The sequence below is a fragment of the Pleurodeles waltl genome, chromosome 2_1, assembly GCF_031143425.1.
Source record: "Pleurodeles waltl isolate 20211129_DDA chromosome 2_1, aPleWal1.hap1.20221129, whole genome shotgun sequence".
Taxonomy (NCBI): Eukaryota; Metazoa; Chordata; class Amphibia; order Caudata; family Salamandridae; genus Pleurodeles; species Pleurodeles waltl.
The window spans coordinates 338,645,097-338,670,295 of NC_090438.1; positions in this window are offsets into that span (position 1 = coordinate 338,645,097).

A 25,199-nucleotide genomic window follows, 5' to 3' on the forward strand; every position below is an offset into this window, starting at 1 on the left:
CCCCCTCACAAGGAGGGGAATGACATTAACAAGTAGTTTGCTGCACTTGAGAGGGCCTGTATAATACAGTTTGTCCCTCAAAGGGAATGGGCTGCTATCTTGTGGCTATCTTTCACTGGTAAGGGTAGGGATAGGCTCCTTACTGTCAGAGAAAGTGATGCTAATAACTACAAAGTTTTGAAAGATGCACTCTTGGATGGATTTGGCTCAACCACTGAAAAATACAGGATTAAGTTCAGAGACACCAGAATGAGTCCTCTCAAGACTGGACAGACTCTGTAGACTGTTCAGTGAAGGCCTTGGAGGGGTGGTTACATCACAGTAAGGTGACTGATTATGAAAGCCTGTATAATCTAATCCTGAGAGAGCATATTTTGAACAATTGTGTGTCTGACTTGTTGCATCAGTACTTGGTAGACTCAGATCTGACCTCTCCCCAAGAATTGGGAAAGAAGGCAATCAAATGGTCTCAGAACAAGATTGGTTAGGTAGCCAATCCTCCTCTGAGGGCTATTTAAGGTCTGTCCAGTGGGTTTCTCTTCAGATAACGAATGCAAGAGCTCACCAGAGTTCCTCTGCATCTCTCTCTTCAACTTCTGGCAAGGATCGACCAGTGGCAAAGAAGAGGGACCGGGAGTTTTTGTGGTCCAGTGTACAGTCTCCCAACAATGTAATATACAAAAAAGGTACACTGTTCCAAAAGTACTCGACTAACCTAGGGCACACTGAGGTGTCAGGAGCAAAAACCCTCAAGCATCACAATGGATGGCTGGCATCATCATTGGGAAATGCTCCTCGCCAGGCCGGCGCTGCAACGCCTGACGGGCTCCCCTAAAAGGGAAGCACTCAGCCGTTCTGTTCTGATACAAACTAATCAGACAGGAATGCCTATATTAAGGCACCAGCATACGCTCGGAGAGAATAAGATGTAAGACTAAAATTGGTTATTCATCCCGAAAAAAGAAACATTCCTTTAATTAATATACTCGGATGAAGACCAAGACTAAAATCAAAAAGGAAAGTAATAAACTGAGTATTGATGCTCAATTACTTTCAAAGAGCAACGAACTATCGGGGTCTGTAATAATCACAGTACCCTCAGAATAAGGTCGACATGTTTTGCGTCGTGTGGTCCTCAAGGATCCAGTGACGCTTCATCAGGACCAAAAAAAGGGCAATTATTAAGGAAATTCTTCTCCAATTAAAAAGGAAAAATGTGACGAAAATTAAATATATATACCGGTCACTTACATTTTTAAGTCAAACTGGCTACGTCACTATCAGGTCGCCCTAGGGGACAGAGAAGTATCAAAACAAAAAAATATATTCATACAACTCATAATATCTATTGTGAATATCATGGTGTAATATGTGTTTATCATAAGGTTGATCAGGCAGTCTTAAAAGTAAAACATGGGCTTACCATCCCTTAATCAGGATAGGGCTCCTTGAGAGGCACGTTTCAGGGACTTGGAAACACGTAGCCTATTGGTAGATGTAAGTCATCAAAAAGCACAAAAAAACATGTAATCCATGTTGTACACATAATATAAGTAGCACCCAGCACTCTGTAGTCAGTGCGTCGTATTATGAGGTAAGATTGGTGACAAAAGTAACCAAGCAATTATGTGCATTAGAGTAGTTAGTATCAATCATTAACAATGAGTAAACCAACAGATTATAGTGCACGTCACCATAAGTGCAATATAATTAAGGGAAATAGCCATGATAGTGCCCACACTCGTGTAACCTGGAAGTATACATTAGAAACGCTAGGTCGTTATGTCTGTTGCTTCAAATAATTAAGGCAAAATGTCCATTTACTATAATGCGTGGTATTAGTGTACCACTAGGCATTTGTGAGCTCGAAAGACGAGCTAAAGAGCGTTAAATATCGCGTAAGTAGCAGCCGCAGTACTCACATAAGTATTCCAGGTCCGTAGCTGTGGACCTACCCTCCGTAAACGGCGTCTCGCACAAGTACAGAGCGAGCGCCGTCGGAGCTTAAAAAGACGCCGCGGACCCGGAAGTAACTGTGTTTCCACGGGTTCCGCGTGTCTCAAATCATGGAAAGGGAGAAAGGGCTCCCGAAACCCCAAGTGAAAACTGAAGAAGGACTAGCAAAATCAGTCCTAGTTAGATCACCGATGTGTCCTGCTCGCGTTCTGCCCGAATTGTAACACACATCTCTCCTCCTAAATCGGAGGTGGACAACGGGGGATGTGTGTCTCCCTCAAACAAGAGTGCATTTCCACAGATCTACAAGGTGACTAAGTAGAAAATGTATAAAATTAAAGGTTTAAAGCTGTTAGTGTGTACGTCAGTATATAGTTGTCAGATCTGGAGCCAAACTTTTTATTCCTTGGCAAGGGTACAGTTGCTCATAATGTGACAAAATTCATTTAAAGGTATTCTCAAGGTAAATAATACCACATTATATACCAAGAAATATGTGTATGAAATTTATTCCAGTTAAAAATCGAAAAATGAACAAACAATGTGTCTACATAAAAGTCAAGTCAGGTCAGTGAAGTCCAAGGTATGTCATCGTTCAGACCATATATATAGGTACCTAGTTTGAAAATCCATCTTTGTTCTGTTCTGAAAAGATGGCTAGTGTCAAACGAGTGGTTTTTAGGTGCCTCTATTACTACCCACCACATATCATCTGGTGTGTGTTTTGCCTCCAAAAAATGTTCACTGAGTTTGGTAGTAATTCTATTGCAACGAATATTACTCCTGTGTTCGTTAATGCGGATTTTTACTGGTCTTGATGTCATGCCAATATAACGTAAATCACAGGGGCATGTGATCATATAGATACAATTCTTAGTGTTACAGTTAGTGTGTTTATTGGGATGCCAAGTCCCTATGGGATTTAGAACTATGGATGTGAAATGTTTAGTTAGAGTACAGACGTTGCAATTACCACAAGGGTGGTGGCCCGTAACAGGCGGTAGGTCCCATAATGTTTTCTGCCTTTGAATATCGAGCTTGGGCTGTGGACGGGTATGTATAACCATATCCTTGATAGTGGACGTACGTTTGAAAGCAAAAAGAGGTTTAGGAATATCATTACCTATACTAGTCAAAATAGGCCAACGTTTGTTAATCAATTTCTTGATAGAATTGGATAAGGGTGTGAAAGTAGAGACACACGTTATCCTGGTCTGAGGATTCTTGTCGATAGTCATTAATAGTGCTTCCCTGTTATTATTCTTCGCCCTTTTCCGTGCTTGATTAATTATTCTCGAAGGGTAATATCGTTCCAAGAGTTTTTCTTGGAGTGAGTCAGCCTGATGGTTAAATTCAAGGGACGAACTGCAGTTCCGCTTGAGTCGTAAAAATTGTCCCACCGGAAGGTTATCCCGTAGGGCTTTTGGGTGATGACTTGCATATAACAAAAGTGAGTTTCGATCAGTAGGTTTATGATAAACTGTCGTGGTCAGTATACCATTATCAATTGAAATCATTAAGTCTAAAAAAGGTAACTGTGTGGCAGAAACAGTAGATGTAAATTTCAAGAAAGGATCAAGTGTATTAATCCATGTTGTAAAATGATCAGTCATGGACAGAGGACCTTGCCAGATGATAAGGATATCATCGATATAGCGACGCCATAACTTTATGTTGTCCTGGTAAACATTCAAAGAGGAAAGGATGAACTTTTTTTCGAAGTAATACATGTATAAACAGGCAAGACTAGGGGCAAAAGTGCTTCCCATTGAAGTCCCTCGGATCTGATGATAAAACTGGTCCTCAAACTGAAAATAATTTTCTGTCAAGGCCAGTCTAGCACAGTGCATAATGAAGGAAACCGGAGAGGTCAAGGAATCAGATTTTTCTCGTAGAGCTGATTCAATGACTGCTAAAGTCGCTTCTTGAGGGATATTGGTGTAAAGTGCTTCTACATCCAATGTGATGATTCCTTGTACCGTTCCTAAATCATTTATGGTCTCAATTAAATTGAGGACATCTTTAGTGTCTTTTAGATAGGTGGAAGAGTTCCTCACTAATGGTTGTAGGAAGTGATCACAGAACGTTGATAGAGGTTCTAAGACAGAACCAATTCCTGAAACTATAGGGCGTCCAGGTGGTGGTGTAATACCCTTGTGAATCTTAGGTAGGCAATAAAAGTATGGAACACGTGGATGGGGTGTGTCCAAAAATTCAGCCTCTTTTGATGATATCCATAAATTATTCTTGGCTTCTTCAATAAGAACTCTGATCTGTTTCTTTAATCTAGTAGTAGGATCACTTCTTATCTGGGCATAGTAAGTAGAGTCGCTTAGCAGGCGCAGACATTCTTGTCTGTAGTCAGTGGAGTTCATGATTACTATTGCACCACCTTTATCAGCCTGTTTAATGGTAATGCTAGTATCAGAAGCTAAAGATAGTAGTGCTCTCTTCTCATTTGTAGGTGTGTTATTATATGGGTGTTTAGGACATAATTTTTCCAAATCAGATAATACAGCCTTTTCAAAGGTCACTACTTCACTAGGCATCATGGCTAGTGGAGGAACGAACCCAGATGGTTTCTTTAGGCCTGAATCCATAAGTGATGTTTCAGCAGGTTTGTCTTTGAAGAAAAAATGTAAGCGAATTTTACGAAAGAGTTGGGAGATTTCGATATATAAGCGGAAGAAATCTTCTTCAGGGGTAGGGGCAAATCCCAGGCCCTTGTTGAGCACTTTAGTTTCTGCTTCTGTGAGGATTCTAGTTGATAGATTAACAACTAGGTTCGCACTGGAGGGTTTTTCACTTGGCTCCTCGTGACCATCTGTGGTTCCTCTCTGGACCACTGGATGTGCCTTCCTCTTCCTCTCCTTCTGCCTCTGCCTCTGCCCCGGCCGCGGCCTAAAAAAGGCATTTATGGCATCATAGGGCGAGGTTGAAAAAAGGGAAATGGTGTTTGCCAAGGCATAGGATGTTGCACCGGGTAAGGAGGATAATTGTAAAAAGGCTGAGGTTGATTATCATCGGTGCTCCACCCATCTGATGATGAGCCACTGCTGATTTTGCGACTCTTCTTATAAGAAGAGGTAGAATCATCAGATGATCGAGATTGGTTATCCCCCTCAAAATCTTCTTTAATATACGGATAAACCTTCTCCCTGCTAAATCTTGTGATGTCCTTTTGGAGTTTAGTAATCTTTTGTTGTGTTAAAAACTCCTTATGCTCGTTAAGTTCAGTATTGATTTCAGAAAGACGGCTTTTGAAAGATGTCAAAGTGACAGACGTTTTTAGTCCATTTTCCATGGTGTTAATTTGAATAGTAAGAATATCCGCTAAGCGTTTGGAAGTGTTAATGATTAAAATCAGCCAATCCCTAGTACATTTCCAGGCTATTTGTGCCCAGTCTTTTCTAAAAGCCAGATCTTGCAAAAATATCCGAGGGATATTAGAAACCAAAAGGCCATTAGGTGCAATATTTGCCCGTAAGTATTCAGTCATGATGGTACCATGCATGACTGTTTTAATTAATTCCTTCTTTAAAGCAGAAAGTTTGTCCCATTCAGTTTTTAGACTACCAGATGGAGTTGACCCATCGTGATCAAGAATAGATGGTGCTTGTAAAATTGCTGACACCATATCGTCGTCATAGCTAAGTCCCTGGAAATCATCCATTTTGAGGATTTCAACAGGGCAGCAATTGAAAAAGACTAAGGTCCCACAGCAAGCAGCTGTACATGAATCTAGAGGCAAAGAAGAGGGACCGGGAGTTTTTGTGGTCCAGTGCACAGTCTCCCAACAATGTAATATACAAAAAAGGTACACTGTTCCAAAAGTACTCGACTAACCTAGGGCACACTGAGGTGTCAGGAGCAAAAACCCTCAAGCATCACAATGGATGGCTGGCATCATCATTGGGAAATGCTCCTCGCCAGGCCGGCGCTGCAACGCCTGACGGGCTCCCCTAAAAGGTGTGTTTATGACCTGATGCCCCTGCAGTGTTCTCTCCATTTTGAGGCAGGAGTCAAGTGTGGGCTTCGTCCATGATTTTTGGCCCAGTGGGCCATGGAAATTTGCAAAGGACAGTGTACGGCCTTCTGTACATATTGTAAACATTTGTATATACTGTTTTTATAATCAATAACTATATCTACATATTTCAAAATATCACTGTTTGAACTCAATTACTTTTGTACTTGCTTTCTTTTAGGGGGTAACGGGGTGTAAATATACAGAAAACAACACAAAAGGGAAGACGGTTTATAGGAATAAGCGCTCACAATAAGTCACCAAGTTTAAATATATTCATTCAATCATAGGCACGGTGCTCCTGGCAGGAGGATCCTCCCCACTCCTCCCATGTTTCTCCAAAGGAAAACACAACATAGGCAACAGATGTGAAGGCACTCGTGAATTAGATAAAAGGTCAGTAGTCCATATGTTTACACCTTAATGTTCTTTTCCAAGACATCAAATACAAAGTGGACCAGGAGCATGGATCCAATTTATTCTTGAACCAAGATATCCATATAAAGCAAATAACAGCCAACACATGTTTCGTCCTGAGAGAAAATAATCTCAAAGACTTCCTCAGGGCTGTAAAAGATACAATTATGACCGAAATTACACATAAGCACTCTGTGTAACATACGGAAATACATATAGTAGAGAGACACATCAACCATAAATATCCAAAACCAATACCCACGTGACTTTTGTAAAAACGACAAACTAAAAGCCACCTAAGCTTTTAAGTGTGATAATTCGTGAATAGTAATCAAACATGAAGTCACCAATAGAAATACTAATTAGAAATATGATACAAAATTAAGACTAAAAAACAGTAATTTATTACAGTGAGAGAGCGTTGCTTATATAAACGATATTAACATGAAATGTTTATGAATTAATGTGTGATACTGCCACATAGAAACTGTAATAGTAATTTGCTTAAACATGCACCTAAAATGTGACCACGGAGAGTGGCCGCCAATGTATAAGTGGACTAATAATGATGACTAAAATCTTTTTTCTTCAAACTAGAAGACGAATGTAACCATGCTAGATCCGTTCCCATGAATTTTTCCTTGCTTATAGAATAATGTTAAAAAACTAAATGAAACAGTGTAGATTAATGTAATGTACAAGGTCATTCAAACCGGTGAAGACAATGGAGCTACTGACCAAAAGATGTGCAAAGAATTAGAGAAAGATGAAATCATACCGGATGTGCCACCTCTGAAGACATTGAATAAGAGGACCAATCAGAGACTTGTAAATCAATATGGGGTGAAAGAGTAGGTGGCCTAATGTGTTTTCCGATAGGTTAAAGATAGTGGGGTATAACAAATGTCCACTAAAATTTTGGGGGAATGTGCTACGAAAAAGGGATAAAAACCCACGACACGGGGTGCCATTTCGAATTAGGTAGGGAATGCTATTGATTTTATCCAGAAACTTTGTCACTCTGTTTGGTGACTTACTTGGTTTTACTTAAACCATCCTTGTCCTTAGATTGCCCATTTACACTTTACCTCCTTATGAGGGAAGTGTTTTTTTCTCCCAGAGCTGAGTTCTGACAGATAGCAATTGACTGATGCCCTGAAGACGAAGACTGAACCTGTGTGCTGACCTAAACTTTGGAGGGTAATTATGACGATGTATATGTGATTTGTCTGTTTGCTTTTCCTTTCTAGGTACCAACTGCTTACTTTTTACAGAGACCATAGTTAGATGTTTTCCAAATTGGTGTTCTAAATTGTTTTGCATGAAGCCCAACATGCTAATGCTAATCAGTGGTTAGGATAGGTGTTCACTAAACTGACGCAAATAGACAAACGACTGAAATTATGCTTTGTTAAACTGACGCGTTATTGACACTCTGCTAAATTAATATATGTTCACGCCGTGTTATGTTCTGATGTTTGTGATTCTCGCTTTAATGAAATCTTACCAAAGTTGCCATGTCGTGACTATGCTATTATGTTTCTTGGTTTTGAGATTAACGCATCTGCTCTTAGATTTGTAATCAATAGGGAATAAACTTATAAAATTCTACTAAACTGGTGTGGCTATTCATGGCTGAAAGCTCATGGTAGCGTTTTGAATTGATTAATGACTTTGACTAATGTGAAATGTATTGTTGTGATAAATATTGATGATATCATAGACGTATTGATTGACATATTGATTAGCTCTCTGGTCCTAAGGTGTCTCTCAACTGGGTCAAAAGATTCATTGGCCTAAAACGGGTCCTGATCTGTAATAAATTATCATAAAGGGACGCGTTATCAATAGCATAGTGTATAGCATGAAAGTCATGACACCTGCGTGAAAATCATGATGCTGGAGTATTCATCAGAAGGCCCGCATTCATAAGCCAAGAAAAGAGTCTATGTAACCAAAAAAAAGTATTTACTAGAAAGTCCTTCAAAATTGAGAAGGAAAGTCACCCAAATTATAAAGAGATCACATCTAAAAAATGGTTGTTCATACCTTAAAGTAATATTTACGAGAGAAAATGCGCGTTTCCATATGTGCTAAAGTAGCTCTCCTGGGATCTCAAAATATTAATTATCTACAAATAAATATATGTACATAATAGCCAAAATAACCACAAGTCTAAATCAAAAATGTATAACTCGAGTTAGCAAAGTTGTGCATTAATGAGAAGGACACCTACTCCTAATCAGTCCGTGTGAGCACATAACGGTGTGTCAGTAAACACCCCCGTAGCTGAAATCATACAAACTCAGGATGTCGGTTCCTTATCCTTAGTACTGTCTCGACCAGTAATAGTGAAGTAAGTAGCATCTCCAAAACTTCAAGACAAGATGTCACAATTCAACAGGGCACCCCTTCTTTTTTAGCAGAGGTCCAAAGGATCAGACAGGGTTAATGGGAAACAAATCGACGCAAGGTAGACCCCCGCAAAACAAGGAGGGGCAAGAGAGGAGGAACACACAGAAGTAAGAAAGGGAATGAAGGCCAGGTCATGGAACAAGGAGAAATAAAGGATACAAATAGGAGTTCTATTGCCATTGTAAACCTTTCCTACACAGAACAAAATATGGTGTCTCATTACTTAGTAAGGGCCTTGGATTTTGTCCAAGGGATTTTGGTGATTTCCAGAAAATGAAAATTGATTTCTTTAAGTACATTAGACGCTTAAAACTTAAAAAGCATTTTACCCTCCACACTGACAACAGGGATGATGATATCTTCTAGGATATTAACAGAGACTATTATCCTCTTTCTATTAAGGATATTCATGATACAGAGACACTACTATCTATTACAGACTATGAGCAGGACCCTACTACCGTATCACAGATTCTAGCAGATCTTGATATTCCATCTGACACATTACACAGTGGGCTAAGAACTAAGTCCAGGTGGATACCAACCCTTAGTAGTGGTAACTGTATAGACACATTCTTTAAGTTAGTATGGCGGAATTTAAATACTTTGGAGTCCAAAAATAGAACCCATCACTATATGCTTCATAATAATCTAAACCATGAGGAACTTGCGACATTAAGACACTTACAAACATGTACAGATTTTATGATCAAGGAGGCTGATAAAGGCGGTAATATTATTGTCATGAACACTCAGGATTACGAACAAGAGATCTTTAGACAGCTAGAAGATGCCACATGTTATGAGAAAATTGGGTCAAATCCTATTCCTGGACTTACGAATAAGATAAAAAAAAATTTTAAAGAGTGCCTCGACCAATCTTTGCTTAAAGAGGACGAGTACATGTACCTTTGAGTCTTCAGACCCAGATACCCATGTATATATACCCTACCAAATTTTTTAAAAAAAACGATTTCAGGTAGGCCTATTGTTTCAGGTATGGGTGGCCCGACGGAGAGACTCTCAGAATACATGGACATTTTCTTGCAGCCCTTTGTGATCAATCTTCCCTCTTTTATCAAAGACACTAAGCAAATCTTGAGAGTATTAGCAGATATCAATTGGGAACCATGGATGACTTTAGAAACACTTGATGTAACATCTCACTACACAAGTATAAATCATGACTTGGGAATGATAGCCCTGCGCCATTTCCTTCACAATAGATCAGCGATCCTATACGGACATACCGAAATGTTACTTAATATGGTGGAGATGATTCTGGATAACAGTTTCTTTGTATTCAAGAAAGAATGGTACCACCAGAAACAGGGGGTGCCATGGGATCCAGATTTTCACCGGCTTATGCAAGCCTCTTCATGGGGTATTTTGAGCAGAAGGTTATTTGGAGTATGGAAGGCAACACATGGAATACGGATATACTTTTCTGGGGAAGATATATTGATGACTGCACAATGATATGGACAGGAGATATACAGAAACTTAACAACTTCCTAGCTTACTTGAATTCTAATGACTTCAATATTAGATTCACTTGGGAACACAGTACGACCAATATTGCATTTTTGGATGTGGAACTTTTCATTCATAATAATAGCGTTGAGAGTCGTCTATTCAGAATAAGTACAGCCTGTAATTCCATATTGCATGCAACAAGTTCACATCCCAGACACCAGATAAATTTGATTCCATTTGGTGAAATGGTGTGGGCAAGAAGGAACTGTAGCTTGGAGACTGACTTCTTACAATGCATAGAGGATATGGAAGCTAGATTTAAACTACAAGGCTATCCGCCGCAAATCCTTGAGAAAGCACGCAATAGAGTCATGCGCCTGGCTAGGACAGATACTCTTAGACACAAAGCCAGATCAACAGATACCAACATTCGGTGTATAGTGAACTACACGAAAATCTATACACTGTTACGTAAATGTATGATCAAACACTGGCATGTACTAACAGCAGATGCAAACCTTATGGGAGCAATTTCTGATACCCCGGTCTTTACATATCATAGGGGTAGGACCCTGAAAAACAAATTGTGCCCCAGTTACCCTGTTGTACACCAACATGAAGATTGGCTTACCAGCCGAAACAAAGGGTTCTACAAATGTGGACACTGCGGAATGTGCAGATGGATTAAATCGGGCATTTCTACCTTTAACAGTCAGGCAGGTGACCAATTCCGCATTACCTCGAACATCTCATGTAACAGCAGTTATGTTATAAACATGATTGTCTGCAAATGCGGACTACATTATGTGGGTAGCACAATCAGATCACTTAGGACCAGGGTGAGTGAACATTATAGGGCCATGAGACAAGATGATGACCGTATCCCATAGTTACACGTATGAGACAGTGCCCCAAACAGGGTCAGATGAAGAGTTTTGAGTTTTTTGGCTTTGAACACATATTTAGAAATCTCCGAGGAGGGAATAGGGAATTAGCACTTAGAAAACGGGATTGTTAACAGATTCTTAAACTAAAGGCAGTAGAAGGGGGCCTCAACACGAATTATGAAATGGAGCATTTTCTGGGTGAATAATTTGGCATCCATGCCATTTAGTTTCCAATTTTGATGTTGAGGTTCACTGCGGGGAAAGAAGAAATGAATATACTGTTATTTTGGCTTCAATCATGTTGGACAAAGAGTAATAGGGGAGGTCTCATAAGAGAAGTAAATACTAATTTATACGTTTTACTGATATAGTTTAGCTTGATTTAGGTACAGCTGTATGATTAAGATGGATTTTAACAAGGTGGGGAATGTACACTTATCATGTTTGTGGGAAGTTTTCCAACTTTGGAGAATTATTTAGACCTACGATGAAGTTTGATAGACATGACACATGTGTGAAGCATCATTACTTATTATGTTTCTATTGTATTTTATAACTATTAGTCATTTGGGTATTAGGATCCCATATTATATTATGGTGGTCCTCTGTATGTGATACAATATTATTGGGCTCGATCAGTCATTAAACTTTTCTGTCAACAGGTGTTGACTTGTGGGGTGTTAAAACCCAGGTTTTCAATTTTTTCCCCTGTCCCAGTCAGGTTACGTGCAGACCCTTCAATTTCATTAGATTTGTCTCGATCAATCTACTTGGAAATTTGTCAATTTTCTGGCATTTTGAGTCCTTCCTGGATGTTCAACTTCATGGTCTAAACGGCTTACACATCCAAGATGGCTCCCACGAGGAGGATGCACAGTCCGTCTTCACTTTCTTTTCTTTTACGACTGAATAGATAACAAAAAAAGAAGGACTCCTCTTAGTACCCAGGATTTTAAGTTTTGGTGTGGTACTTGATAATTTGCTGATTTTCTGGCATTTTGAGTCCTTCCTGGATATTCAACCTCATGGTCTAAACTACTGATACATCCAAGATGGCGCCCACAAGGAGGATGTACAGTCCGTCTTCACTTTCTTTTCTTTTACTGCTGAGTAGGCAGCAATAAAAGAAGGACTCCTCTTGGTGCCGGCACGTCATTATGCCAACCGGGGAGTGCCACTTTACTCTCGGGACACGTTATGTCATGTCCTCGTGATTCCCTAAGGTAAGTGAGGGGATCTTGGCTTATGATGTTAACGGTTCTTTGTGACCGTGGTAATATAGATGCAATGAGATCTTTTCTGTAATGCCCTCGTTTGTTTGATTTCAGCTACGGGGGTGTTTACTCACATACTGTTATGTGCTCACACAGACTGATTAGGATAATCTGTTTACCGGGTAGGTGTCCTTCTCATTAATGCACAACTTTGCTAACTCGAGTTGTCAATTTCTGGTTTAGACTTGTGGTTAATTTGGCTATTATGTACATATATTTATTTGTAGATAATTAATATTTTGAGATCCCAGGAGAGCTACTTTAGCACGTATGGAAACGCGCATTTTCTCTTGTAAATATTACTTTGAGATATGAACAACCATTTTTAGATGTGATCTCTTTATAATTTGGGTGACTTTCCTTCTCAATTTTGAAGGACTTTCTAGTAAATACTTTTCTTTGGTTACATAAACTCTTTTCTTGGCTTATGAATGCGGGGCCCTCTGATGAATAATCCAGCATCATGATTTTCACGCAGGTGTCATGACTTTCATGCTACACACTATCCAATAATAAATTACAGTTTTTTAGTTTTAATTTTGTATCACATTTCTAATTAGTGTTTCTATTGGTGGCTTCATGGTTGATTACTATTCACAAATTATCACTTGAAAGCTTAGGTGGCTTTTCGTTTGTCGTTTTCACAAAAGTCATATGGGTATTGGTATTGGATATTTACTGTTGATGTGTCTATCCACTATATGTATTTCCGTATGTTACACAGAGTGCTTATGTGTAATTTTGGTCATAATTGTATCTTTTACAGCCCTGAGGAAGTCTTTGAGATTATTTTCTCTCAGGATGAAACACCTGTTGGCTGTTATTTGCTTTATATGGCTATCTCGGTTCAAGAATAAATTGGATCCATGCTAACCCTCCTAGTCCACTTTGTATTTGATGGCTTTGAAAAGGACATTAAGGCGTAAACATATGGGCTACTGACCTTTTACCTAATTCACAAGTGCCTTCACATCTGTTGCCTGGGGTGTAAATGTACTGTTGATGCATGTTTTTGTGTGTATGGTGTTGTGGGTGAGGGTGGGGGTGTTGCATGTTACGTGTGTTTGTCACTCTCTTTTTCCTCCCCCCTCCCCTGTGTGCTAGGTGCAGTACTCACCATGGTTTGCCACCGCCTTTGATATCCATTGTGTATGAGGAGGTAGACCTGCAGCTCGGGCTCCATGTCGTCCTGGTTCTTTGTTGTTTGTTGAGAGGTGAGTGTTGGTACTGCTCCGGAAAAGCTGGGGGATTGGCGGGTTGTGATAGGGTGGGCGGTACATTGTCTTCCGCCTGTCTTTTGGCGGTGACCACCGCAGTGCTTGTTGTTACCCCATGGCGGTCTGTGTGTTAAAGTGGCTGTCTCTGTTGGCGGTTTCTGCTGTGGTCGTGATCCCATTTTTTTTACTGACGGTATTACTGCGGCCTTAACACCGATCGCCAGGGTTGTAATGAGGGCCATAGTGTCTGCTGTCCCCAGCATGCCACCATCCCTGTGAGAGCGGCCATACCCAATGAGTTGGTAAATTGAGACCTACCTCATGAATATGGATGAGATAGGTCTTTGCAACCCAATTGGGAAATGCTAAATGTGTCTGAAACACATTTGTACATTTCATTCTAAGAGTCTCTAATTGCGACTCGCAAAAAGTCACAATTAAAGACTCACAAAATGAAATGGTCATACATCTAGCCCCTCATGTCTTAGGTCTTCATTATGAGTTTGGTGGGCCATGGACAGAATATGGTTCAATAAGAATTTATTGAAATAACTGCATATATTGCAATAACTAGGATGATAAAATACAATAAAAACAAACAGATTACTAACACAGTAAAACACAAGAATAGTCCTACCATACTGTCACTAGGAGTGATGTATATATTTCCCCTACACTATGTCTGAGCACAGCGTAATAAGCCTAATCTGCCCTTTGGGTTTCCCCCCTGGGGGTACATCATCCCTCATACTTGGAGGAAGAAGCCTGTAGTCTAGAGAGACACCGTCCCCATGTGTACCAGGGGTCCGGCTGTCTAAGCAAGTAGGTGCAGCGAAGCAGTCAGCATGCAGTCGTGGTCATCTGGCTGGACTCTCCCTCTAACGTGTCTGGGAAAAAAGGGGTGTTTTTCTAACAAAACAGCTGACATTCTAAGAAATAGTCCCCACGTATGAGTGTGTGTTTTCTGTGAATGTTAGAGACACAGCACACAACGTTTGTTGGCAACCCTCTCTGACTGTAGCCTTATAGAAAGCACAAAGTGAAAAATGTAAATTTCGCACTACTCACCCGTTAGGGTCTCAAGGAGCTGTACGCATACCGTTGTGGAACCCCTCCTAGCTTTTCCCTGTGAGGCACCCACTCCTGGACAACCCTCAGAGTGAAGGAAGGCTTCTAAGTGCTGTTAGGGCCATTGTGGAGATTAAGCAAGCTATTGCCCAGAGTGGGACCCATTAATTAGATTAGGCACTGAGGCAAGAATTATCTGTTGCAAGGGAATTGAGCCCAAGACCTGCCAAGGCAGGAACTGAACCCTGGTCCAGGGTGAGACCTCTGCATCCAGGAATGCCCTCTAACCTTTGTGCCACACTTCTCCACCTCACCAGTGAAATAAATATCCTACTAAGAACGCAATGCTTTCATAAGCGAAAGTACAATGAGATAAAGAAAATAAAACAACATTGCAAATGTTGCTATTGCTAGAAAAACAAAGCAATGCTGAATAAAATGTACAGGGTTAAAGTGGACAGTGACAGGTCTAGTCAACTTAAAAAATGTGTCTAAAACATGGCTAAAAAAGCTATACAACACCCTCCCCTTGCTGGTCAAAGGTGGTTTAAAAGCGAAAGGTATAAGAAATTGAATAACTTGTATGTTAACAATATATATATATCTCAATAGTGACAAGTTAAGAGACACAGAGGTTGAAAAATTAAATAGTCAGTGTCACTTTGGAAATCGTCAACTCCTTCTGGGACAATTGAAGCCAGGAGATGTTCTACTTTGGCAGGTGGTAAAATATCCAGATCATGTCCAAGAAAAGCCACAGAGCACTCAAATTCCAAAGTCTGAGCTTCAGCTGAAGCAGCACATTCCGTGTCATGCCCTCCGTAGAGTTAAGAGTCGGGGAATCCACAAAAGGCAATTCATAAATGGCTTCCCGTAGCAAACGTGCTCTCAACATGCATGTCTGATAATGAGCCCTCATTGAGAACATCAACAGATCACTATCCAATGAAAGTAAGCGCTGCGTAGAAAGACAGACTTTCTGTGCACATTCGAAGAGACACCAGAGGCATCAAAACACGGGCTGCACACAATTCAAAACCCATTGGAATGAAAAAGACCAGTCATACTCCAGTTGTTCCAGTAGTAGTGCTCCAAAATACTGAATTATGCGTTCACGACACAGTTGAGTTGGTGGTAGCATTTTCAGTACTCCTTGCTGTGATGGGACAGCCACTGCGCAGTAAAAGTAGCAACAGCAAAATGCCACCTATTGTAGCCAAAGTAATCGGAAATCCCCCGAAAACACTCAAGAATATAGAATGTATGGCTGATGGTATCAAACTGAATATGGAGGAGAAGGTGTGAACAAAACCAGAACTAACAGCCTCAAAAAAGTGGGTGTTTCCAGTAGCACTGGAGGCATTAAATATTTGTCCCACAAATTCACCAAAGTGTCTCGGAAAGTTTGTAATTAAATGGGACTGAATCTCCACTGATGACCTCACAAACTGAAATGTATAGGTCTCGCGTGCAGATGTATGCACCACATATTTTTGGAACAATAAAGCCTTTAGTCTGCTGAGCTTGTCAAAATTCACATCAGAAGTAGTAATATGAGGCCAAACGTCTGCTACTCCTTGAAACTGCAAAGAGGGAAAAAGGACATTCCTGCAGCACGTAACAATTTGGTAGACCAAAACATCATAAGCTATTCAGGCTCACATTCCAGAACAGCTCTCATTTTTAAAGAGCACATAGCTGCCATTTGAGAGTACCTAGAATGCAGGTCTAATCAAGGGGACTGGAACTCCCTTCAGATAACAAGTCAAATTTGTTGCAGAGGCATTACACATCCCGTGCAAGGACAGCTGTTTACAAACCATCGAATGGCTCACAGAAGTCTTGCATTCACTACTGAATAGAAAGACCTCTTTCATACCATTGAAACATTTGCACGCGAAAGGAAGCTCCCACACCTCGTGTATGTAGCTATCTCCCAGCCTTTCAAATTTACCCACTGGAATGTGTTTCAAACAAGATGTAAATTGAACTGCTAAAATGGGCAGATTCATAACCCAATTTATTAGCCACTTAGCAGATGGTACTTTAGCCACAGTAAAAGGCAATTTTTCTAACTTTTCAATATTCAACATGACATACGTTACTTCTTTCTTAGCCGTTATTTGTTGTTGTCATCTTAAATTAAAGTCTCCCTTGTGCTCGTGTGTTGCCAGGGAATGTGACCTGCTTTCAGTGTCTGTAGTGTCCAACCTAACTGAATAATAGATCTTAGCTGATTTTGTCCATGTTGCAAAAATGATACATCACTCTGTACTATATCTATGGCAGAGAATACAGGGGGTCATTCTGACCCTGGAGGTCATGGACCGCCAGGGCCAACGACCGCGGAAGCACCGCCAACAGGCTGGCGGTGCGGAAACCAAGCAGCGCCGCCATGGGGATTCCGACCCCCTTCCCGCCATCCTGTTCCTGGCGGTTCTTACCGCCAGGAACAAGATGGTGGGAACGGGTGTCGTGGGGCCCCCTAACAGGGCACCATAAAGATTTTCAGTGTCTACTTTGCAGACACTGAAAATCGCGGCGGGTGCCACTGCACCCGTCGCACCCCTTCAACTCCGTTGGCTCCATTCGGAGCCGGCTTCTTTGTTGAAGGGGCTTTCCCGCTGGGCCGGCGGGCGGCCTTCTGGCGGTCGCCCGCCGGGCCAGCGGGAAAGTCAGAATGACCGCCGCGGTCATTTGACCGCGGTACGGTCTTCTGGCGGTTCCCGCCAGGCGGGCGGCTTCTGCCGCCCGCGGGGGTCGGAATGACCCCCACAATGTCATTTAAGGTATATATTCGGTCGGACAAGGTTTTAATCCTATTATCTACAATGGCTAATGCTTTCTGTAAGTTTTCCTTTTCTATCTGCCTTAACCGGGCAGGTACCTCTTGTTGGGAAAGCTTCCAGATTTCATTATATGCATCATTTAAGAAGCGTTTTCTGCATGGTATCCTGGGGCCTAACAGGAAATCCTGCAAATCTGTGTGATCGGACAGGAGACTTAAATTTTCTTTAACAGCATCTAGTAAGGAAAACTTCATCCATTGCTGCCATAGTTTCCCTACACTGTATGTTTTTACTATCCCCAAGTGTTCTGAGGTCACATAGTGAGGGTCCGCCCTATTCATTCTAAAACCCGCCGAGGAGTTAACAAAACACGTATGGCACTCATTGGTGTCCACAGGCCACAATAACCACCCACTAGAATGTGAAAATGATATGTTAAATGTACCATTCTGGACCCATTCCTTCAGCTGACCCTCCGACGCACTCGTATACTTTTGCCATTTGTAAAATTTAGCAGGGGTGGGAATACTGGGTGCATTCAGTTCCCTAATGTTTGCTAAGCCTAAACAGTTTGCTTGTTGTACTATTTCATTTAAAAATATAATTTGAACAGGAGTCATACATGCTCCAAATAAAGCTTCTCTTCCTCCTATTTGCCAATTTTTTGTTCCCCACACACCTTTTAAGTCAATTGACTTCAACCAGTACTCATAGCCTTCTATAGCCAATTGGGAAACAAATGTTTCCGAGTATATCAATTTTGTATCTTTCAATAAAAAATATTGATTTTCTATTACCGGCAATTTAAAATAACATGACTCAGCATTCTTGACATTGTGCCCACAAAAATATGCAAATGTCTCAGTATCCATTTTAGAACTGCCTATTGTTGGAGTCGGGCAGTGTTCCCATTGTGTATATTTAAAAATGGTGTTTGTTGTGCTTGCTCTGTGAATGTAATAATGTTCATAATAATTATAACAGAACATGTTTCCATAATTTCCTTTAAACTGGTACAAATCCTAATTTTCAAATACTGTATAATACTTTAAATCAGACATCATAGTATCAACAGTTTTCACATCCCGATCATCAGAAACCACTCGGGTGTGGTCACATCTGTCATGGAAATTTAAATACATGTGGTATTTGAATGACCTCAGTAGGGCCACGTATATTGAATAATACTTTGGGGGCCATTCCAAGTTTGGCGGGCGGCAGTCGCCGTCCGCCAAACTTACGCCGCCACTTGGCCGCTCCACGGTCAAAAGACAGCGGAGGCCTTTCTGACTTTCCCGCTGGGCCGGCGGGCGCCTGCCAAGGAAGCGCCCGCCGGCCCAGCGGGAAAGGCCCTGCAACACAGAAGCCGGCTCCGAATGGAGCCGGCGGTGTTGCAGTGGTGCGACGGGTGCAGTTGCACCCGTCGCGATTTTCACTGTCTGCTATGCAGACAGTGAAAATCATGCTGGGGCCCTGTTAGGGGGCCCCTGCACTGCCCATGCCAGCAGCATGGGCAGTGCAGGGGCCCCCAGGGGCCCCACAACACCCGTTCCCGCCATCCTGTTCCTGGCGGGAAAAAACGCCAGAAACAGGCTGGCGGGAAGGGGGTTGGAATCCCCATGGCGGCAATGCTTGCAGTGCCGCCATGGAGGTTCAGCCCAGCCAGGGGAAATCCGGTGGGAAACCGCCAGATCCCCTTTTCTGACCGCGGCTTTACCGCCACGGTCAGAATGGGCAATGAAGCACCGCCAGCCTGTTGGCGGTGCTTCCGTCGCCCGCGGCCCTGGCGGTCTTGGACCGCCAGGGTCGGAATGAGGGCCTTTGTCCCAAACTATTCTGTCAGGAATTGGTATGGCTGTAATGTTCACCAGTGACAACTCTCTGCAAATTGTGTGCGATTAAAAACTCACCTCATCCACCAGTTCTACTGTGGAGCGTTCAGGAAGAAAATGACCATGCATCAGGCTTAAGAAGACAATGACAAACCCAATCCAATGGGTAAAGGCAAACATAGGGGGTTATTACAACTTTGGAGGAGGTGTTAATCCGTCCCAAAAGTGGCGGTAAAGTGACGGATATACCACCAGCCGTATTACGAGTCCATTATATCCTATGGAACTCGTAATACGGCTGGTGGTATTTCCGTCACATTTGGGACGGATTAACACCTCCTCCAAAGTTGTAATAACCCCCATAGTCAGTAAAAGCCATAGATAAGTCCATGGATGAATGAGATAGTTAATTTTAAGCCAGTGTATCAGCTTACATGCTCTTGACAGTTCTGTTGCAGTAGAGGCTGATGAGTCACTGAAAGTGTCATTAACGTTGACAAAATAACCAGAATCTGTCTGTGAAAAAACTGGAGCTGTGTTTTGAAGAAGAGAACTTGCTGAGGGCTCCCTTGGTGGTTCATAGTAAATTACCACATTTGTTTATGTAGAATTTGCAAGAAATTGCTCATTATTATAATTACTGATTGTAGAAGTAGTTGTAATGGAAACTAATGAAAGCTAATTTTCCACCCTCCCAAAGCTCGGAGAGGCATCAACGTTACTGTTGAAGACTTGCAGGGGAACATCCTGATCTGTAGTGGGAGGGATTCGGGCACTGGTCAGGAGTCCTCTAGGTCTGCTGTGCAGGATCGGCCGCATGGTGTAGCTTGATATTCTCGATGGAGACAAAACAATTTTCTTTAAAGCCAGGCAGCAGTGGTAAAATCCCAGTTCTGATGCGAGGACTGGAATCGGTGCACGATAAGAAGGACCAAATTCCTTTTTCACAGAAATTCTTTCACGTACTAGATCCCTAAGTTTAGGAATCCAGCCAGGAGATGTTACTGGTACATCCCTGATTCCAAAGGAGGCAGCATTGGCAAATGCATTGTCATCATGGGACTGTTGTAAGTCCTACAAGACAGTGACACGTTCATTTATGTCAAAGGGTGTACCTGCCATGTCCACGCCAGGACCATCAAGATCTGGAACATACATTTGAGTTCCAAAAATACATTTGTATGATGTATGCCCCCCCAGGGACCTTTTAGGCAGATTGTTAAGGGCTCTCTGAACTCCATATAGGTGTGAAAGCCAGCTATGACCCATGCCTAATACTCTAGCTGTCAAGGATTGCTTTAAATCTCAGTTTAGTTGCTCCACAACACTATTTCCCTCTGGATGAAATGGAGACGAGTGATGCCATTGGACCCCTAACAAAGCCATGGCAACCCTGTAAGCCCTTGAGGCAAAAGCAGGGCCCGGTCCGAGTAGAAAGCCGCAACATCATATCTACTGATAAAGAATCTCAAATCTTTAATAACAGTGGAGAGTTAGCAGAGTGTTTTGGCCAAACCCACAGAAATCTCAAGCATGAGTTAACAGTGACTGGAATGTATTTGTATGTGCTGTCTGCTGTCAGAGGACCACAATGGTACAGGTACGCACATTGTAAAGGTTTATTAGAAATTAGGAGAGGTGTCTGCGGTGGAAGTTTCACAGTGGACTCACAGTGGACTCTTTTATTTGCTGGCAGATGTCACACACAACAAAGGACATACTGGTTGGTCTGTTTATCTAGACCTGGCCACCAATATTGTGATTGTAATATTGAAATTGTAGCCGCCACACCAGCATGGGCAGAAGTAACTTCCTCAAGCGTGGCTTTTACTAACTCAGGTCTTAGGTCTTATTTGGGAATTACTCAAACTCCCACACTGGTATTGTTGTTTGTGCATCAAACAAGGCTGCAATTGAGTAAGAATATTCATAAGGATACGCTTTAGGGAAAAGCATGCCTTCAAGCGAAGTTGCCATGGCTGCCAGTGTTTCATCATCCACTTTTAGCTTAAAATGAGTTACTGCAGCAACAGAGGCCATAGCTACTGCTGATTTGGCTGCTTCATCAGTCAGGGTATTGCCTTCAACGTGTATTCCAACACACTGATGTTCTAGTGTATGTACAACATGGACATTAGGTAGCGTTTCTTTCAGCTCCACTACTTTCCCCCACAGAATTCTGTTTTTAACGGTGTTGCCTTTTAAATCTCTGAACGCATTTTGGTGCCAGCAATGCAGATATTCATTGAAGGACTGAACACAATAGTACGAATCACAGACAATCAATGTCATCTGCTCAGGATCCGTATGTTCCAGTGCCATCACCAGAGTCTTGAGCTCTGCAAGTTGTGCAGTATAATCTCCTATACTATTTTGTGGATGGAACTTGCCATCCTTCATGTAACCACTCACGACTGCGCAAGCAGTGGAGTATTAATATTTTGTTCTTATCTCTAGCTGGGCTGAACCATCAGTGTACAAACTTTTATGATATTGTACCTTGGCAATGTATTTGATGGAACTGGATACTCAAGTTCACATTTTAAGAATTCTTGGGTCTGTAATTTGGAGTCAAAGACATAGGGGGTCATTACAACATTGGCCGTAAAATGCGCTTACCGCCATGCAGAAGACCGCCAATACACCGCGGCGGCGGTGGTAGTCTGCCACAGCTATTATGACACACATCTTGGAATCTGCCGAAATTCAGAAACCCACACAACACCGCCACACCAAAGGTCAGTGATAAACTGGCGGAAACAAATCCTCCACCTCCACGCCAACAGAAACATGCCCATGTTATTACAACACACAAATCCACGCGGCGGTCTTTCAACCGCGGTATTCCATTGGCCGTACACACCGCTGCGCTCAAAATACACACACATCTCCAAAACACCGCCACATTGGACAATTCAAAATACACACACCTGACACACATACAAACACCACTCCCACACACCCAACACTATATAAAACACCCACCCACATCACCCACATCACCCACAAACCACTACGACCAAAAATCTATCACAAACGAAGGCCAGAGAGATAGCACAGAATAGACAACCCCATCACACAGAGGCACACAACACCATCACCCACACAACATCCACGCACAAAACACCACACACCACTACACTCACCACACTCATCACCACATACACCACCCCACACATCACACACACCAACCCATGGCACGCCAAAGACACCACCGCTTCTCCGAGGAGGAGTTCAAGGTCATGGTGGAGGAAATCGTACGGGAAGAGCCACAGCTATTTGGCTCACAGGTACAGCACACATCAATAGCCAGGAAGATGGAGTTATGGCGCAGAATAGTGGACAGGGTGAACGCCGTGGGACAGCACCCAAGAAATAGGGAGGACATCAGAAAGAGGTGGAACGACCTACGGGCGAAGGTGCGTTCAACGGTCTCTAAGCACAACATTGCGGTGCAGCGGACTGGCGGCGGACCCCCACCTCCTCCCCCACAACTAACAACATGGGAGGAGCAAGTCCTGACCATCTTGCATCCTGAGGGCCTCGGAGGAGTCGGTAGAGGATGGGACACTGGTAAGTCAAATCTTAACTATCATATCCCACACCCTACCTGCATGCTATCACACGCCCCCACCCTCACCCCCTCCCCTTTCACTCCAAATCCTCAATAATGTACCCATAACACAAACCACCCATCCCAACACCAAGCCCTGCATGACACAACTAAGCATGGACACCCATCACTAAAGCATGCCCACTGCACATACCCATAACACCCCCCAACCATCATCACACAAGCCCCCACACAGGAATGCTTGCACTGGGGTACACAAACACCCAAACATTGCACACCATTACACACACACATGCAATAATCATGCTCTTATGCCCCTGCAGGAACCCGAAGGACCGTCACCACACCAGAGGGTCCAGACAACACCACTCCACCCCCAGAAGAGGCCCACAGTGACGAGAGCAGCTCTGCCCTACTGGATCCTGATGACCAGTCCGGACCATTGTGGGCCTCGGGACAGTCGGTTCCCCTCGCACAGGCACAGCCCAACACCGACCTTCCACCCTCTGGTAACACCAGCACAGCACCCACCCAGCGGGCCCAAACCTCCCTACCCAGGACAGGTCAATCAGCGGTGTATCCACCACTACAGGGAACCCAGGATAACCCACCACCCCAACAACAACAGGGACCTGGGGGCAGTGGTAGTGGGCACACGGTCCAGGGGACGGAGGAGCAGGAACACAGGGGAACTGGGAGGGCTGCTGTGCGACAGGGGGCGGACAGGCCAAGGGAACCCACTCTCCACGAGGCCCTCTCCTCCATCATGGGAGCATACCACCACTCCCAGGAGACGATGGCGACGGTCCTGGACAAGTTGCAGGAGACCCTGAGCCTGCAGGAGGAACAGTATTTGGGGTTCAGGGAGGAGCTCAGGACCATCAGCTCCACCTTGGGCACCATCGTTGGGGTGCTGAAGGACATACAGCAGACCTTGAGGGACACCGTGGCACTTCAAGGGGCCCCTGACACTAGCCAGGACGATGAACTGCCCACCACCTCTGCCGGCGCTAGTGGACAGGACGCCCCGCCACAGGACCACCACACCAGTACCCCACCCCCTGCAGACGGACAACCACCACACAAGCGGTCCCTGAGATCCAGGAACAGGAGAGAGCAAGATGGCAAGACCCCCGCCAGGAAATGACACCACCCTGATTGCCCTCCCACTGTCCCACTTTGTTACCCTATCCATACTTTAACTGCCCCAGCTCCACTTCCTATGCCCAGATGGGCAGTGCACCTGTGACACTAATAGGCTGGACTCTGCCATGGACATTCCTCCGCCATCACCCATCCTCATTTTACAACCCCCTCTTATTTTTGAGCACTTCAATAAACACCCTTGAAACACAAAACAATCTGGAGTCAGTCTGTGATATAGTAAATATGTATTATCAATTACAGTGTCATAATGGGTTTACCATTGTAAGGCTAACATACCTATGTCACACATCACAAGTCCTTGAAGGATGGAAGCAGTTGACACGTAGGTAACCACACCTGTGAAACCGTAATAGAAGGGTACAACTCAGTAACCAAATAGTGATTGAAATCGACAAACATGACAGAGGTAGACGTGTGAAAGTTAATCTTATGTGAAATCAGAAAATGTTCTCACCTGTGCCTCACTGGAAGTATTGCTGTATGACTGACTCCCTGTTGTCGTTGTCTTCTTCATCAGCTTCATCCTCATCACTGTCCACAGGCTCCACAGACTCCACAGCTGCTACAACACCATCATCTGGATCATCCTCCTGCAGAAAAGGCACCTGGCTTCGTAAAGCCAAATTATGGAGCATGGAGCAGGCGATGATGATCTCGCACACCTTCTTCGGTGAGTAGAATAAGGATCCACCTGTCATATGGAGGCACCTGAACCTGGCCTTCAGGAGGCCGAAGGTGCGTTCGATCACCCTCCTAGTCCGCCCATGGGCCTCATTGTAGCGTTCCTCTGCCCTGGGATTCCTCACTGGGGTCAATAGCCAGGAAAGGTTGGGGTAACCAGAGTCCCCCAATAGCCATACACGGTGCCTTTGGAGTTGACCCATCATATCAGGGATGCTGCTATTCCGCAGGATGTAGGCGTCATGCACTGAGCCAGGGAACATTGCATTTACCTGCGAGATGTACTGGTCTGCCAAACAGACCATCTGGACATTCATCGAATGATAACTCTTCCTGTTCCTGTACACCTGTTCACTCCTGTGGGGGTGGACCAGAGCTACATGGGTCCCATCAATGGCACCTATGACGTTGGGGATATG